This window comes from Vombatus ursinus, unplaced genomic scaffold (genome assembly GCF_900497805.2).
Source record: "Vombatus ursinus unplaced genomic scaffold, bare-nosed wombat genome assembly UNPS02014830.1, whole genome shotgun sequence".
NCBI classification, from domain to species: Eukaryota; Metazoa; Chordata; class Mammalia; order Diprotodontia; family Vombatidae; genus Vombatus; species Vombatus ursinus.
In genome coordinates, this window is record NW_020954608.1 from 39438386 (window position 1) to 39455603 (window position 17218).

The following is a 17218-nucleotide window of genomic DNA, read 5'->3' on the forward strand; positions in this document are numbered from 1 at the left end:
CTTTCTACTACTTGGATCACCATTTGGAGGAACCTGAGGTTCTTGGAGTATCTGGATTTAGATCTCAGCTCCATTACTTTCTAGTTATGGGAACACAGGTAAACCATTCTCATCTCACACTTTTCAACCTATTATAGTTTTCCTATTTATATGCCATAACATGACAAATACATGCTATGTACATACACATCCCTATACATATCAGGGAACATGAACCAGAGACCAAGGTAAAGGCCCTACAAAAAATACTGTCATTTTATTAAATGAATGTAGGAAAAAAACCCTTGATTTCTTGAGATGAACAAATTAAAGTGAGCTCAATAATGCTGTTATAAGGTAGTTGAAGTTATCCTATTTATAAAATGGAGATGATAATAATACTTAAATTACCTGACACGGTCTTTCTGGTAACATGTTTCACAAACTATAAAGGCTATGTAAATATGATATTATTTTAAAAGATATTAATTAAAATTTTAAAATATCTAGGGTAGAATGTGAAGACAAAAATTAGGCTAAAGAAACCAACCAAACTGAGCTTAACTTACTCAAAATCTTTTCTTGAAGCAAACTGCTAATACTTCTTAACTCTACTCATTTCTGCCTCTCTCTTTTTCCTCAGAATTATCTGCCTCCTCTCAATAGCTTCCTGGTGATAGATGTGGCATTATGTGGGCTACTCTATCATGTACTGAGCTTCCAATCATTTGAAGCATTTAAACAGACTACATGACTATCTTTCATACATGTTGTGGTAGGCTCCCTAACTAGGATTTGGAGAGACGAAATGACGTCTAAAGTCCTTTCCAACTTGACAACTATCACTTAGTTCTAACACTATAGAAAATGGATTTGCCCATTTTTTCCCTAAAGGACATCTAACCAGAAAAAAAAAAGGTAATTTCAAGTCAATTACACAGTACTCAAGGGGAAATTAGCTCTGAATCACGAGATATAACATCTGTAGACCTTCAAATTAATTGGTAATGTTTATTAGCATCATTATTCATCAAAGTTACAAAGGAACATGAACACACTTGCAAAATAAACCAAATGTTGTCATGCACTTACTTTCCAGAAATGTCATATAATTAGCCAAATGCAATAAGCCATAAAAATATCCAAGAGAGATTTTCAATACTAATAAGAACTATGCAATTACTTTCTAGTAAGTTACACTGTCAACTGTATTATCAATATCTAACTAGAGTTTTGATTTATCCAGTTTTCTAAATTTCCCTTTACTTTAGAAACAAAAGCATCTTATGGTAGATTAAACTGGTCAGAACTGGTTTCATTAGTGTAAGAAAACTCTTCTATGAAAACTCCCTTTGCTATTTTGGAACAGAAATTTACTTATCATTCATAAGTGATTGAGATATTAAGAGAAGAAGTAGCTTTTCCATGGTCAGACACCAAATGCATGATTTAAACTTGGGCTAGATGCCTTGGGAAAACCTAGCCCCATACCTAATGGCTTCTCATAAATCAATAGAATGTGGTGTTCCTGAATTAAACCTCTTTAAATTAAGGTTTCTACTAAACTCAAATTAGCAACATTAAAAAAAAAAAAGCTTAAGTACATAGGTGTTTGTTGTCTCCTCCATTAGAAAGTGAGTACCTGGAGGACTGGGGCTAATTTCCACTTTCTTTGTATAACCAGAGCTTAGCACAGGTAAGTGAATGCTTAATAAATGCTACAGGGCTCAGACAGGGGTTCTTAACCTGGGTCTGTCAGCTTGTTTTATTTAATATATTTTAATAACTGTACTTCAATATAATTGGTTTCCTTTGTAGTCCTATATATTTTTATGCATTTAAAAATATTATTCTTTTTTTTTAAATATTATTCTGAGAAGGGGTCCATAAGTTTCATCAGACTGCCAAAGGAGTCCATGGCAGACGGAAAGGGTTAAGAACCACTCCTTGAGGTAATGTGTAGAAGTAAGTAAAAGTGTAGTGACAAAGAGTGCTGGCTTTGGAGTCAAAAGACTTTTAACAATATGAGAATACTTGTACTTTCTCTTACTTGGTTACTGTGGTGAGCTTAAATTCCTGAGGATGCTGTACTGCATCATCTTGCAAAGGGAACTGAACATGGAGTCATAAAAGATGAATTCCCATCTTAACCCACCCAGAGCCACAAACACAACTTTGTACAGGACAAAATGTTTTAGATATAAAGTACAAGATGATGATAATAATTGTGGTGGTAGTCACAATCCATTTCACAGATACACAATGAAGTATCATGATGATCTATTCTCTATCCTATATAAAGCACATTTTTTCTTTAAAAAAAAAAGTGGTAACATCCCAAACCCTTCAAATATACTAACTACATAAACATATTATGTACATGTATTACATACTATTATTTCATACATACAACACACATATATGCACATTACAATATTGCAGGTATAATATGCACAATATAGCATCACATATTATGTATAATTATATATTGAAATATAATTCTTGCATTATGATATACATGTTATATATAAAATAATAAATATATGTAATATGCACACATATATAAATAAAACACATACACAGAGTTAATCCTACTGAGAAGCTATATATTTATTACAAGGATGATGCTAATGCTCAAAATATTTTTGGATGTTCTCCTTTGGAAATACTGCCAGGGTCAGCTCATGCACCACATGAAATAGTCTCATCAGTTTATTATCACACCTCTTTTTTGACCAAAAATAGTATTACCAATTTTATCACTCACATAATTAACTGGTTAAAAAAAAAAATACAGCCCTGAAGAAGAAAAAAAAAAGAATACTATTAAGGGTGGTCCAAACAATGGGCCCAAGGTTCTGTGAGTACTTTGAAAGATATAATACATGTAGATATATAAACGCTACTGTTTTTGAGTTGTGTCCAACTCTCATGACTCTATTTGAGGTTTTCTTAGCAAAGATACTAGAGTGGTTTGCCATTTCCTTCTCTTGCTCATTTTACTGATGATGAACTGAGGTAAACAGCATTAAGTGACTTGTCCATGGTCACACAGCTATTAAGTGTCTGAGGTCGAATTTGAATTCTGGTCTTCCTGATTCTAGGTGCCAAGCTCTATCCACGGTGCCACCTGACTGATTAAAGAAAAACTAATCTTTATCTTACAGCTTATCATAAGCATATAAGTAGAAAGCAAGATTCTCCCCTACCTTCTTTTTTCCTTTTTTTAAATCTATTTCTTTACTGAGTATATGTATTTTTAAAAAGTATAGTAGGTCATCTTACCTCTTCTCTCACTCTCACTCCCACCCCAACCAAATTCTGGCAACAGTTTAGCAGACACTTTTGCAGAAGGGGCTGGCTTTTTTCATATGAAAATCAAACTGACTTTTCTTTTTTTTGTAATGCAGATAGTTGGAGTATTATTATTTCCCCTTTCTCAAATGATAATCATTTCTTTCATGATTAATTCTTTAATAAAAGAATTTAGTCTCCTTCCCTTCCCTATTTCCCCCTACAGTAGTGGATGAAGTAGGAGAGGCATGGAGTTAAAGGAAAACTCTGTATCCCAGTTAGAGAAATGATTCAGATGAGGTCTTGTCCTTGCTTGGTAAGGCAGTGGGTACTCAAAATTAAATGAAGATTCTGAACCCTGGTGCTCACAAGACTGGGATGACATGACATGCTGGATCTGACCCTCAGGGTGTCTCGTCTCTTTGGTTCATTATCCCACTAGAATGATTGCAGGAAAATTTCTAAATATATATAACATTCAGCTTAGATCTAGGTTTCTCCAAACGTAGGTAATGAGGTCCTAGCTCCCAATGCACTCAAGGTAGCAATATACATGAATAGAACAACCTTTATTTCACCCCACAGAATATGCAGAAGATGTAGAGGACTCACAAGAGGAGCCCATTAATGGATATGGAAATCCATAAAACAGGTGAATAGCTCTTTGCCTCCTCTTCCTATTATCTTTTATTTTCTCCTAGGTGAACATATGCTATCCTTCCCCTACCCACCCCTGCAAGTAGGTGTTAAGTTCTTTAAGAGGTAGTGCTTTGCCCATAGTAAGCATTTTATATGTATTTCTTGAACTGAGTTTCTGATACATGGTCTCCTACTTTTAACATGTTTCATCAAGATGTCATTCAAGGTTATATCACAGGAGTTTCAAAGCATTATTAAATAAATTGGTACATCTCTGTGCATAAACCTTTGTGTGAAAAAACAAGAAGGGAGAAGACAGAAGAGGACCAAGAGGAGGTGTGGATTGGTATTTCCAAGGAGACTTAATTAAATGTTATCTAAGAGTCATTACTCCAACTTGGAAGTTTTGAAATACAAGTTTTTAGCACAAATATATATCACCTATGTGAAAAGAATGAATTTGAATGTCAAGATTAACATCTGCCTTCAGATCAAATTCAGAGAAATTGTCCAAATTATTTTCTTACCTATCAAACACCACTCCAGTAAGTGGGCCATTATTACCTGGGGCAAGTGGAAATTTCTTCTTATTTGGAGATTTTTGCTATATGATATTTGACCTCTAATTAATTCAATGACTTCTTCTTCCACTCAAAGAGTACTCTAATTAATCCTGAAGATTATGCAGTTGTGCCATTGAAATTTTCAGTGTCACACCTTTATTTCTTATTTTCCCAAAGATTGGGGTGACATTTTTTAAAGTTTAAATTTTTTTAAAAAATTTTTGCTATTTGGTGAGGCCTTTGGGGTTAAGTGACTTGCCCATGGTCACACAGCTAGTAAACGTCAAGTATCTGAGGCCAAATTTCAACTCAGATTCTCCTGGCTCCAAGGGCCAGAGCTCTATCCATTTCGCTACATAGCGGCCTCTAATTAACGTTAACTCATTGATAAGTTTCCTAGGATAAGCTACAGAAAAATCATCTAAAATTCTAAAAACTGAGCCCCATTTTCCACTGAATCTTATACTGAAATGAACTGATCCCTCATGGCAGTTTGTTGGTGGGGATGAATCACCTTTTCTACAGAGGACTGACCAGTGTATGTTATGAGAGCAACCAACTGCTCTTACCATCTGTCAGGAGTCATGTTGATGGCTCTGCCAGTGAAGCTGTTAGAGGCTAAACCAACAAAACGGTTCCACTTTACCAAGCACTAGAAGCACACAAATGTGGTTCTAGAGCAGTCTTGCTATACTAACAGGAATGGCATCCTTTGCAATTGTATGAAAATGGAAAACAACTTAACTCTGTTTCATGTTCATGTGTATGATACAGAAATGTTCAGTTAGACCAGAATGAAATTGAGGTTAGTTATAAAAATAGAAATACCTCTGTCATCTACCAAGCATAAAATAAATGTTGGCCATTACCTTCTTTCAAGAAGTTTGACAAGAGCCTTAATCTGAACCCACTAATAATACTTCTTGACCAATGCCAACCAATTACACTGAAAAAAAAAAAAAGAATTTTCCTGTCAACATGGAAACTGCTGACTCAGTGATAAGCTGTTAGTATACTGAAAAACCATCTTTTAGGAAACAAATTACAACCAGTCAGAAAATATAAACTATGTGTAATGATAAGGATTTACCATTCATATTTTTTTCTCCATACGTGCAATTTCACAGTGCACATAACTACCAATATGGAAATTCTCTTCAACAAGTCAATAATTCACCCATAACTTAGAGACTTAAAAAGTTGCCTAGGACACTGAAAGGTTAATTGATTTGTGGAAGATCAAATTTGGGGTTTTCTTGGCAAAGATACTGGAGTGGTTTGCCATTTCCTTCTTCAGCTCATTTTACAGATGAGGAAACTGAGGCAAACAGAGTCACACAGCTAGTAAGTGAGGGCAGATCTGAACTCAGGAAGATGGGTCCTCTTGACTTCAGGCCCTGTGTTCTATCCACTGTGCCACCTAGCTGCTCCTAATATTATATTAAGTGTTACTAAATGAACAATATATAGGTAAAGGAAATGGCAATTTCTTAATGATTTCCAATGGTTACAACTGAAAAAAAAGTGTGTGTTTATGATATAATTGTGGTTTGTTGATAGATGACAATAAGTAGATGATAACAACGCAGTCACATTTTTCAGGTGTCCCTAGAACTCCTCAGCTCAGACCCTGAACAACACTTTGTAATGAAATGGAAAAGCATTTATTAGTTGCTTACTATTGCCAACCACCAGGGGTCCTGAGAGTGCACAGTTGCGAAGAGGACAAAATGATGGTATCTGGATGGGTGGGGTCCAGGGTGGGGAAGGCATTGAAGCTGGTAACTCTTAGCTAGTCCAAAGCCCAGGAGCTTGCATTAATGTGGTCACTGAGTGAGTAGGATTTGGGTGGGGACAATTAAATTAATCTCATTATTTTAATGAGAAATTTAATCTCATTAAATCTCATATCTATTTTATATTCTAAGATATTTGCTTATGAAGTCCTGTGTAGAGTTCAAATGGAAGGACATGATTTCTTCTGCAACAAGAAGGACATGGTACAGTTTTCCACATGTTGCTTACAGATGACATTGTGCCAAAACTATCAAATCTCAGAATACCACAGAGCCTCTTAAATGAAGTCCATGACTACTCAAAAGACATCTGCCTAATAAACTACGACATGCTGCCTGGTGGGCGGCTCAACTGTGTTAGTCAGTCTGTCTTTCGCCTATCTCAGATGGGCTGTGAGGATGGACAATAAGCTAGGTCCATTCTCCCCGCAGCCTTCCGGCCTTCCTCTAGATTTCAAAACCATGCCTTTTCTACTGCTGGGTCATCATGGAACCTCCCTCAGTATGGGGGACTCCTCACCCAGGAACAGCCTAGCTCCCCCAGGACCACTCATCATGGAATGTCCTTCTGCAAGGTCTGTCTCTATTCTTCTATTCAGAGTCCCTCCTGAAGCCTCTATCTGTGGAGAGGACCAGGCCCACATACTTTCATTCTCCCCAAAGTCCCTGTTCGTTATATCCTCTGGAAATGCGATTCTCAGCAGTTACTTCATCCCTCCCTTCCCCCTACACCACACCACTTTTCAGCCCCACTTAGTGTGTGCTCTTCCTCTGTCAAAATGTAAACTCCTTGGGGTCAGGAACTGTCTTTCTTTGTATCCCCAGCACAATGACTAGCACAAAATAAGTGCTTAATAAATGCTTACTTGCTTCCTTCTTTCTAGAATTGAACCAGAGGAAGAAATTGGGCTAGATTGCATCTGGGAAACTACACAGTACTTTTGATGACCCCAAGCTGCTCTCACATACCCCCTCCCATTTTTTTAAATACAAATGTTTTCCCTGTGATTTTATGGCTACGAATCATGAAGCATCACAACTTTGAAGAATTAAAACCGTAGATAGGGGGGTAGGTGGTGCAGTGGATTGAGCTCCAGCCTTGGAGTCAGGAGGACCTGAGTTCACATTTGGCCTCAGACACTTGACACGACACTTACTAGCTGTGTGACCCTGGGCAAGTCACTTAACCCCAACTGCCTCACCAAAAAGAAAAAAACAAAAAGCCACAGATAACCCATAAGGCAATAGAGGGACTACTGGTATCCATGTAAGTAGGCTTAAGTATGTTACCAACCATGAATTTCCTGCAGTAAATGGCATAAAATCTCATTCTGAAAATATATGATTGAAAAACAACATGGGCTGGTCATGTAGTAAAAGCAAGAGATAATAGATGCAGAACCAGATGTTGCACTGGTACCAGGAGACTGATACAGCTCCTAAGGAAGGCCTACAAGGCCTTACTTCCCCCTTTCCCCACCTTCCCCCTTTCTTTTCCCCCTCCTGTCCCCACCTTCCCCCCTTCTTTCTCCCACCTTCCTCTTCTTTTCTCCACTTTCCCTCTTCTTTTCTCACCTCTCTACTCTTTCTTGTTCCATCGATCTTTGACACTTCTCCTTCCTTTCTCCGTGATGATTTATGGTCAGGATGTAGGTTAAGAATCTCACCCAAAAATGCATGAGTAGGTTGTAAGTTTTACCAATGAAGGGAGTGCTTTGATGAGACGGACATTATGCATAAAATATGGGTATTATCTTTCTGGTTAATGAGGGCAAGAACCATGTCATATCTTTATATGTTCTACAGTGCTTAAAAATGGAACATCCCTCCTTGAATATCAGTAACATTAGCAGTACTTGGTTACCATGACAGAAGATAGAGTAGGGAAGGGAAATATCAAGACACAGGAAAGGACTATGAGAGGTATAATGATGAGATGGTACAAATTATGTCCATATCTATTCAATACAACAAAAAGGTTTTTGTAGCTTATTTTTATTTTGCTTTATTTTTTTTAATAATAAGCATTTTACTTACGAAGACCTGAGTTCAAATTTGGCCTTGTATATTTACTAACATTCACCAGCTATGTGAAAGTGGCCAAGTCACTGCCTCATCTTCTTCATCTGTAAAATGGGGATAACAGCACCTACTTCCCAGGGTTGTTGTGAGGATCAAATGAGATAATAATTGTAAAGTATTTAGCACAGTGCTTACATGGCAAGTACTATATAAAAGTTAACTGTCATTATTATTATTTCACATATCCATAGAAAGGCAATTGTGACAAAGTAGAAAAAATGCTGGACTTGTAGAACAGAATCCCTGGTTAGAATTTCAAGTCTGACACTTGCCACCTATGTGACAATGGGAAAGCAGAAAAATCTCCTTGGTTTCCATACATATAAATTAGGGAGAGCAGTACTGGCACTATCTATGTTACAGAGCCCACTCTCTGCCAGGGCTTCCCCTTTCCTCCCAACATGGGTTAGCCTAGCTTTTTCCAGCTCTCCCTAGGCCTTTGGCAAAGCTCCTGATAAGGCTCTGGCTTCCAGGTCATCTAAGGATTATAAAAAAGGCCCACCCCCTTAAGTCAGGCCCTTTAGATTTGTTCCTAACAGTATGAATCATCAAACCTTATTCTGCAGACCCAATGTATTTCTTTATAGAGATACGGTGGGTCTGTCCACCCAAGTTAAACAATGGAGAATCCTCCTTGAATATCCTTTCTGTGGTTAAGTAAGCCTCCTTGTTGAATGTTGAGTAACCAAGGAGTGCTTCTTTTCTATCCAACTTGGAACCTGAATCTACAAGGCAACAACCAGAGTCAAGCCCATCCCTAAGAATCTACTTCACAAAGTTGTAAGAAAAACATCTTGTAAACTTCTAATGTGCTATATAAATGTGAGTAGTTTACTATATCTAATACTCAAATATTTGTCTCTGCGATGGAGGGGAAAGCATACGTTCAGATACTCCAGACATTAAAGATGACTAATTTTAAAGTATATTTTCATGTCAAATTTGGTTTAATATTTTGATTAGTTTTGTTGAACTATTCATTTCTTCTCTTTTAAAATCATTCTGTAAAATGGGGATAATATCATTATGACTCAGAGTGAGAGGAAGAAAGAATATTATTGAGAAATATAGATGATACAAAAAACAAAATATTAATAAAAGTTTTGGGGCAGGTAGGTGGTGCAGTGGATAGAGCACTCCCTGGAGTCAGGAGAACGTGTGTTCAAATCCACCCTCAGAAACTTACTAGCTATGTGATCCTGGGCAAGTCTCTCATGATGATCACATAGTCCCTGACTGCCTCCAAAAATATTAGGCTATCCTTCTACAGTTAAATTCGGATGTGTTCACTCTTCACATCTTGATTGAATTAATTATATCAGGTCATCACAGCTCATCAGTTGCTCAATCTACATACTATTTTGAGGGAAGTAGAGTGGGGTAGAGAAAAACAGAGAGGAAGAACTCATTACTCTTTCAACTTTCAAAAAACCTTCCACTGATGAAATAAAAGTTAAGCTCTTTAGGGGAATGTTACATTTAGGATTGATTTTCTACAACCTCAAAGGACCTGATTGTGCAATACTAACTCTACAAAAACTCCTAATATTTCCAGTGGGAATTTTTCTGCAGAACAGATGAATCAGATTTTCAATTCTATATAAAAGCAAAGTCTTGTCAAAGGTGGGGTAAGGTTAGGAGGGACGGAGAAGTGGAAACCACTAGCAGGCTCTGCTATTCAAAGAAAAAAAATTATGACAATATATTACTGGATAGACTAATTCAATTACCTGCATAGCTATGACATTTGGATTTCAAGAATGATCCTAATAAATGCAAGACCAATTAACTCCCTGTCCTGTTTCATGGTCCTTCTCTATTCTAATTCACATTGGAAACCACTTTCAGGTTCCTAAAGATACTCTTACTTTTTAAATCAACAGTGGTATTATGTCTTCAGTTTCATCTTCCTGGGTCCTCTATAATACCTTCAGATTATTGATCTTTGTGACTTAAGACATCCAGAATACAATTCTTAGCTCTTTTACCTCTTGCCTCTCTGGGTTTTCCTGCAGGAGGAGTTTTTAACCTGAAGTCCATGAACTTGTTATTTTTAATTTGATAATGGTTTTTTTCCTTTGTAATGTAAAGTGTTTTTTATGTTAGTTCAGTATATAAAAAAAAAACAAATGTCTTCTGACAGTGACAGGGTCTCTAGAACAAATTATAAAAGACACAAGGAAAAATAAGAATTTCTTTATCTTTTATGCTTCTCTCTCTATAAACCAGGGCAGTTGAAAATAGCCATTTTCACCTATCCATGTATGGCATACAAAAATTTATTAAAACTACTCAACCATACATCTCAGTTCATTACAATGGAGAACTCTCCCTAAGAAATCTTGTGGTCAACACAAGTTAAATATGGCCAAGATGAAATAAATGTTTCATTTTCTTCCATGTCTCTTTCAATACTTAATTTCATCACAGTGGATAGTGGTTTGTTAGGTACCATGGTGCAGGGTTTCTGTATGATGAAGCAATGAAGTTGGCACACCACTCTTAGATACACTAGGAGTCAGAGACCTTAAACCTCTAAAATTGGTGGCTGCTTTAGACAAGTCACTTAACCTCTGTAAGCCTCAGTTTCTTCGGTATATGAGATCATTGGTCTTTAAGATCTCTTCCAGCTCCACACTCTATGTTACTATGTTGTTTCTACTCTATCTTCTCTAGGTAAAGTTACATGCTGAGGTAGTGTTTTAAATGCCCATGCGCAAGTCAGCCTTATACAAATTCCTATGGGTTTCCTATGCAAATTACTGCAGACTTTTCTCACTTTGGCATCTGAGAGATAGGTAAGCAGAGAGGAGTTTGTCCAGTTAGATCTGCCAGAACATAAGGATGTAAATTTGGTCCCCTGTTTCTGAGGGAGGTAAAGAAACATCCAAAACTTGCTCACTTCTTTCTGCCATTCCAACATTCCAAGGAGGACAAAGTGATGAGATGCTGGCTTTCTCACACGAGTTAAAATAATAGCTGAGCACGGTTATCTGATCAGAACAGCCTCTTCCATTTTATGAGAACAGAACTGAACCTAGGTAATATTTTGAAATTGGAGTGCTCTCACTCCCTTTTCTAGGTCTCTCTCCCACATCCTGTTCCCAATCCCCAGATTCTTAGCTCCTATTCTGCATTATGTCTCCCCAAAGAGCCCACGTAGGTCTGCCTTCCCTTGACACCTGAGGCTTCATCACTCGGCAGGCAAATCACAGGGATCACTAGATCACTGTGGAATATTTTAAATTGTTGAAGGAAATACAGACATCCTGACATCTATGAACTAGCTCAAGATGGTTTACAATTTCAATATTAGAGCACATTACTTTCCTTTTGAAGTTCTCATACACTAGAGATACATTTGTGTTTACTTGTACTTCTGACTACATTAGTAACTTCTCCAAACTGTTAATTTGCCATGCCATATATTTGCAGAGCTGGGGTTTTGGTGGCTGCTATGGTAAAAATCTAGTTCTGTGCAAAAATCAATGTGAAACAGAAAATGAGGGTGTCAGTGCACAACCTGATTCCAAAGTTTGAAGAACCCAACAACGCACATATTCCATTAATAGCTGCAGTTATTTAAGAATGAAATAAAAATGTTATTTCAGTTTTCGTGCCTTTTTTTCTAAATGCCTACTAGTTTGTTAGGTCATAAATATTTATTATCAACTCACTACTTAATAAACCTTAGATATTTCCTTTGACCTAAAAGTGCTATGAAAAAATTACCGAGGCACTAAGGATGCCATGAACCGAGAAAGTTTGGAAACCTCACATTACACATTTCAAATTCTCTACCAACTCCAATAATCAAAATTCTTATTCAGTGCAGCAGATCTCAACTATGAGGTAAGAAGGTAAAATGTTAAAAACTTTTACAATCGCATCATGACAGTTTTTTCTTAAGCTCCTCAGTGTTTATTTATAAAACCTAAACTAATCTCTAATTATGAATTTTAGACAATATGCAGGAAATGGTTGGAAAATTATCTTCCTGTTAAATTACCCCACTTGCCTCTCAGTAAGGCTTGTCCTGGCAATGGAAATATAGATTGTTTCTCTTACATCATAAACCAGGAAACTCAATATGATATTCACTCATTTCTTTTGTGCACTGAGTTGATATACAAATCTTCCAAATTCAAGAAGCACAGATTAGTGTGATTAGTGTCAAAAGAGACCTTAAAAGATCATTTGGAGCAGACCCCTGCCTTTAAGTAGGTAAAAACAGCTTTATTTTCATTTCAGAGATGTGACAACTAAAGCCTGAGTGATGAAATTAATTTTGTGTAAAATCTCCCACACCTACATTCTTCTCCATAGTCTTGCCAATACCATCTTAATATAGGTCCCCATCAATCACTTGTGAATACTACTTTAACCTCTTACCCAATGGGCAATTTCTCACCTCCAGAACCACTCAATTTCCAATCCATCCTCTCCAACCAATGCCAAGCTGTCTTTTCCATATACCACAATGATCATGACACCTAACTTCTCTGCTTTTGAATAAAATAAAGTATTTTTATGCAGTAGACTAAGAATCAGAAACCCTTAAATAGCCATTGTATCTTGGTCACCTTATAATATACAGGCTTCAGTTACCTCATGTAAAATGATGGGGATCTTTCGCTATTTTAATAGTCTCAGCTGAGAAGCAATGAAGTAAATACACTAGATATACTGGGACAAGAGTAAAGAAGGGAAGCGTATGAGACATTTTGGAAGGAGAATTAACTTTGGCAGCTGTTTGGATATAGGAGAGGTAAAGAAGAGTAAACAGTAGAAGATGACCACTGGGTTGTGAAAATAAGAATGGCGCTATCCTTGACAGGAGCAGGGAGGTCTAAAGCGGAGGATTTGGGGGAAATCTCAAAAATGTATTCTGTTTTGTACACGCTATGGCTGAGATAGACAGAAACATCCAACCAATAGTCAGAAATTTGGGACTGCAGTTCAAAGCAAGATTAGGTCTAGAAATGTAAGTCATCTACATAAAGAAGTTTAACTTTTGGAATCTGAGGCAGTCATCAAGAGAGTGAATGTGTAAGAAGAGGGTAAAGACAGTACTGGTGAAGGATTAGGGCGTGAGTCTTCAAAGAAGGCTTAGAAAGATCAGTCAGATAGATAGGAACAGGACAGAGCAGTACTACCACTGAACACCCAGGCAGAAGAGAGTATTCAGAAGGATGGGATGTATAACAGCATCAAAAGTTTCTGAAGAGCTCAAGAATTAGAAGGACTAAGAAAAGCCCATTGCATTTAGCAATAAAGAGATGATTGGTGGCCTTGGAAAGAACAGTTTTAATTAAGTAGTGGGAATGGAAGACAGGGAGCCAGGGGTTGAGGAGACTGGGATATGGGGAATATAGGCAACTGCTATAGTCAGCTTTATCTGAAAGTGTGACTGAAATCGTCAAGAGAAAGAACAACAGACTTGTATGATCTGATGAGAAGTGAAAAAAGTAGAACCCCAAAAATAATATTCATGATGATTCAAAGTGACAAGCATTTATTAAGTACCTATTGTGTGCTGGTCACTCTAGTAAGTTGTAGACATATAAAGAAATTATGCATAGTGTCCCTCTGTCCTCAAGGAGCTCAGGGGACAACACAGAAACAAGGTGTATACAGTATAAATTGAAGATAATAGCAGACTACAACAATATAAGTGAAAAGAAGCCAAATATAGTTTCTTTGTTGGTTGGTTTTGCGTAACTTGGTTAAAAGTAAAGAATTACTGGGTGGGAAACAGGGGTGCTGTATCTTGAAAAGACTGATATGAAATAAGGCAAAATAAAATGTTTTTAAAACTTCTCATAAGCTTTGGTTTTTTTTTTTTTTAAAAGAACAGTTTAAGGGGCAGCTAGGTGGTACAGTGGAACACCCGGCCTTGAGTCAGGAGGACCTGAGTTCAAATTCAGCCTCAAACACATAACACTCCCTAGCTGTGTGACTCAGGGTAAGTCACTTAATCCCAATTGCCTAACCAAAAAAAAAAAAAAAAAACCAACCAAACAAACAAACAACCAAAAACTAGTTTATTTCCTACCTCCATTTATTTATCAACTTAGCCTCCTTTCCTTCCTTCCTTTCTTCCTCCCTCCCTCCCTTCATTCTTTCCTTCCTCACCCAAACTGGAAGTAGAGTGGTCACTCAACACCTTAATCACATTGCTGATCAACACTGAAGCTTTGACAGGCCCCATTTCCAATCTGGGCTGGTTTGCAGTTTAGGCAAGCTTCCTTAGGCAGCCTAGTTCCCTCCCCTCTTCCCCCTGCCCCTTGGAATTCTGATACTAGATTTAGTGCTACCACCCAATCAGTTACAGCACTCCCAAGCTCTAGAGATCCACCAGCCTCGGCCTCCACAGTACCAGGAACTACAGGTATGCTCCACCACACTTGGCACTGTTTCTTTAGAAATAAATTTCAATTTTTAAAATTGAATCAAGGCCAAGGGCACTTGAAAGAAAACAGCATTGCTTCACTTCTAAACTTGGATAAATAATGCTGCTTGTTGAATGTCGTTCTGACACCTATCTGAAATGTGTGAAAGGAAAAGGGTTTCTTCTCTCTGTAAAGACTCCTGGCACTTTTGGTTTGTGGCTTCTTATGCTGAAGTGGATTTTTTAAAATAGAGTATCCATCCCTAATGATCATTAGCATTTCCTGATAAAAATTCACCAGACTGCTAGATTATATTTCCAAAAAGTAATTCTTACTCTACCATATCTGTCTATAGCAGTTCATCCATTATCAGACACATTATTTGCCACTGCATGGAGACTTGTTCAATAAATGATATGGCCATACATTCTTGAAATATTTACCATGGAAAATTCCACCCATCCTTGACTGATATGCACTCGAAGAAAATAAATTGCATAAGGAAAGAAAGTATATTTTTAATAAGGCTAGTTTTCAAGGAACAAAAATTTAGCCATGCTATATTACATCAAAATATCATAAGAAAATCACTTATCTAACCCCACCAAATTAGCAGGAGAAAGTTTAAATTCTGTGTTTGTGCTTGTTTAACTCCTTAAACATGGATGATGAAGCGTACTGCTGGCCTGAACAATATCACAAGTTTCCCGAATTGTTAATATATAGCAATATTTATATATTACATAGCAATATATAGTAAAATTACATCATATTACATTATGTATATGAATAATAAAATATATGCTATATACTGCATATATAAATTATATATTATAATTAACATACAATATTAATTATACAAATTAGTGGTCAACTATTGCTAATTCATATGCCTTATAGAGGAATGTGACCATGTCACTCCCCACTCATCACATGTAGAGAACAATTTGAATTAAGACTATAGCCACTTCAGGCACCCTATACTACAAAGGCTGTCCCTTGTCTAGAAGGCACATCTACCTTGCCTTGGTGTATAAAATCACTAGCTTCTAGCAAAAAAACAAACAAACTGGGGCAGCTAGGTGGTGGAGTGGATAGAGCATTGGCCCTGGAGTCAGGAGGACATGAGTTCAAATCCGGCCTCAGATACTTGACACTTACTGGCTGTATGACCCTGGGCAATTCACTTAACCCTATTGCCTAGCAAAAAATAAAAAAAATTACTAGCTTACTTCAAAGCAAATCCTATGTGCTACCTCCTACGGGTAGTCTTTCCTGATCTTTCTAGTTAGTATTTTTCACATATAAATGTAGTGTGTGAACAATAGAAAGAAAACTTCTTGAGGACACAATGATTTGTTTTTGTCTCTGTATCCCCAGAATATAGCATAATGCCTTGTACATAGCCAATCAATAAATGTTTAGCTGAATTGAATTGAATAATGCCCACCCAGGTCAAATGTTCAATTTCCAGATGGACTCACTACTTTCATTTTGCAATTCCTTAACTTCAGTCCCCTATCTCAAACAAATGTTTTCCACATGTCATACTCAAAGCAAGAGAACAAGAGAAAGATTGTGTGAATGGAGCAGCACTAATTTATTCTACTAATAGAAATAATAATCCAATGTACATACATATCCTGCTGATACCAAGTATATTTTTCCTATGTGAAGGACTGCACACTAATGAACTACAGAGTGTGGTACAACAATAAGCTCAGAACTATTTTGTCACTGAATCTTCCCAAGTTAGCAAACTGAGTATTTTTCATTTCTTCCATGTCATCTCTTCCACCTACTGAAGGCAGCTAAACACAATGGCAGTTTCATGTATTCTTAATCAGACATCTTTGGCTTTACCATTCCCTCTTGAAGAACGCAAAATGATTAGATCATCAAGCCAGAGAATAAGCAACTTTAGAAACCTTTAGTACTAAACCACATTTCCCTACTTTCTTTTAACTTCCTCTGCTAAACTTCTGGTCAAAAGTAGAAAGCTGCCAAGAGGAAAAGAAATGCCTATGTGAACGTAAGCTCAATAATCAGGTTTCAAAATTGGTTGACAGAGAAAAGCAAGGAACTCTCCCTCAACTCAGGACTGAACATTTTAGGAGGGACAATGACAAAATGGAATCCAACCATGATGGTGAAGAGGGTGGATTTTATGTCACAGAAATGAAAGAAACTGGAATTGTTCAGTAAAATGAAAGGAGTTGGGGGGGTGTAAATTGGTAAAGGAAACTCTCCTCTTTGGGTTATCATTACACTGCAAGTGGTTTTCTTCTCACCTTTCTAAAGGCTCCATCTCATTGTTCTTGGCTGAATTATCACTCAGATCTGATACTTAAAGATAATGAGTGACTTATCTATGGTTTCTGTTTGGTGACTTCATCAGTTCCCAAAGTTTTAACTGATTTCAATGCACTTGATTCATAGATCTGTATATCTAGCCTCAGTCTCTCTAGAGTTC

At 37.0% G+C, this 17218-nt stretch overlaps 1 protein-coding gene across 1 annotated transcript in view; it reads right to left on the bottom strand.

Annotated features, from left to right (window-relative positions):
• The window catches only part of RASSF8 (Ras association domain family member 8), a 117228-nt gene that overhangs the window by 48393 nt on the left and 51617 nt on the right, over positions 1-17218 (bottom strand). The window lies entirely within an intron of this gene.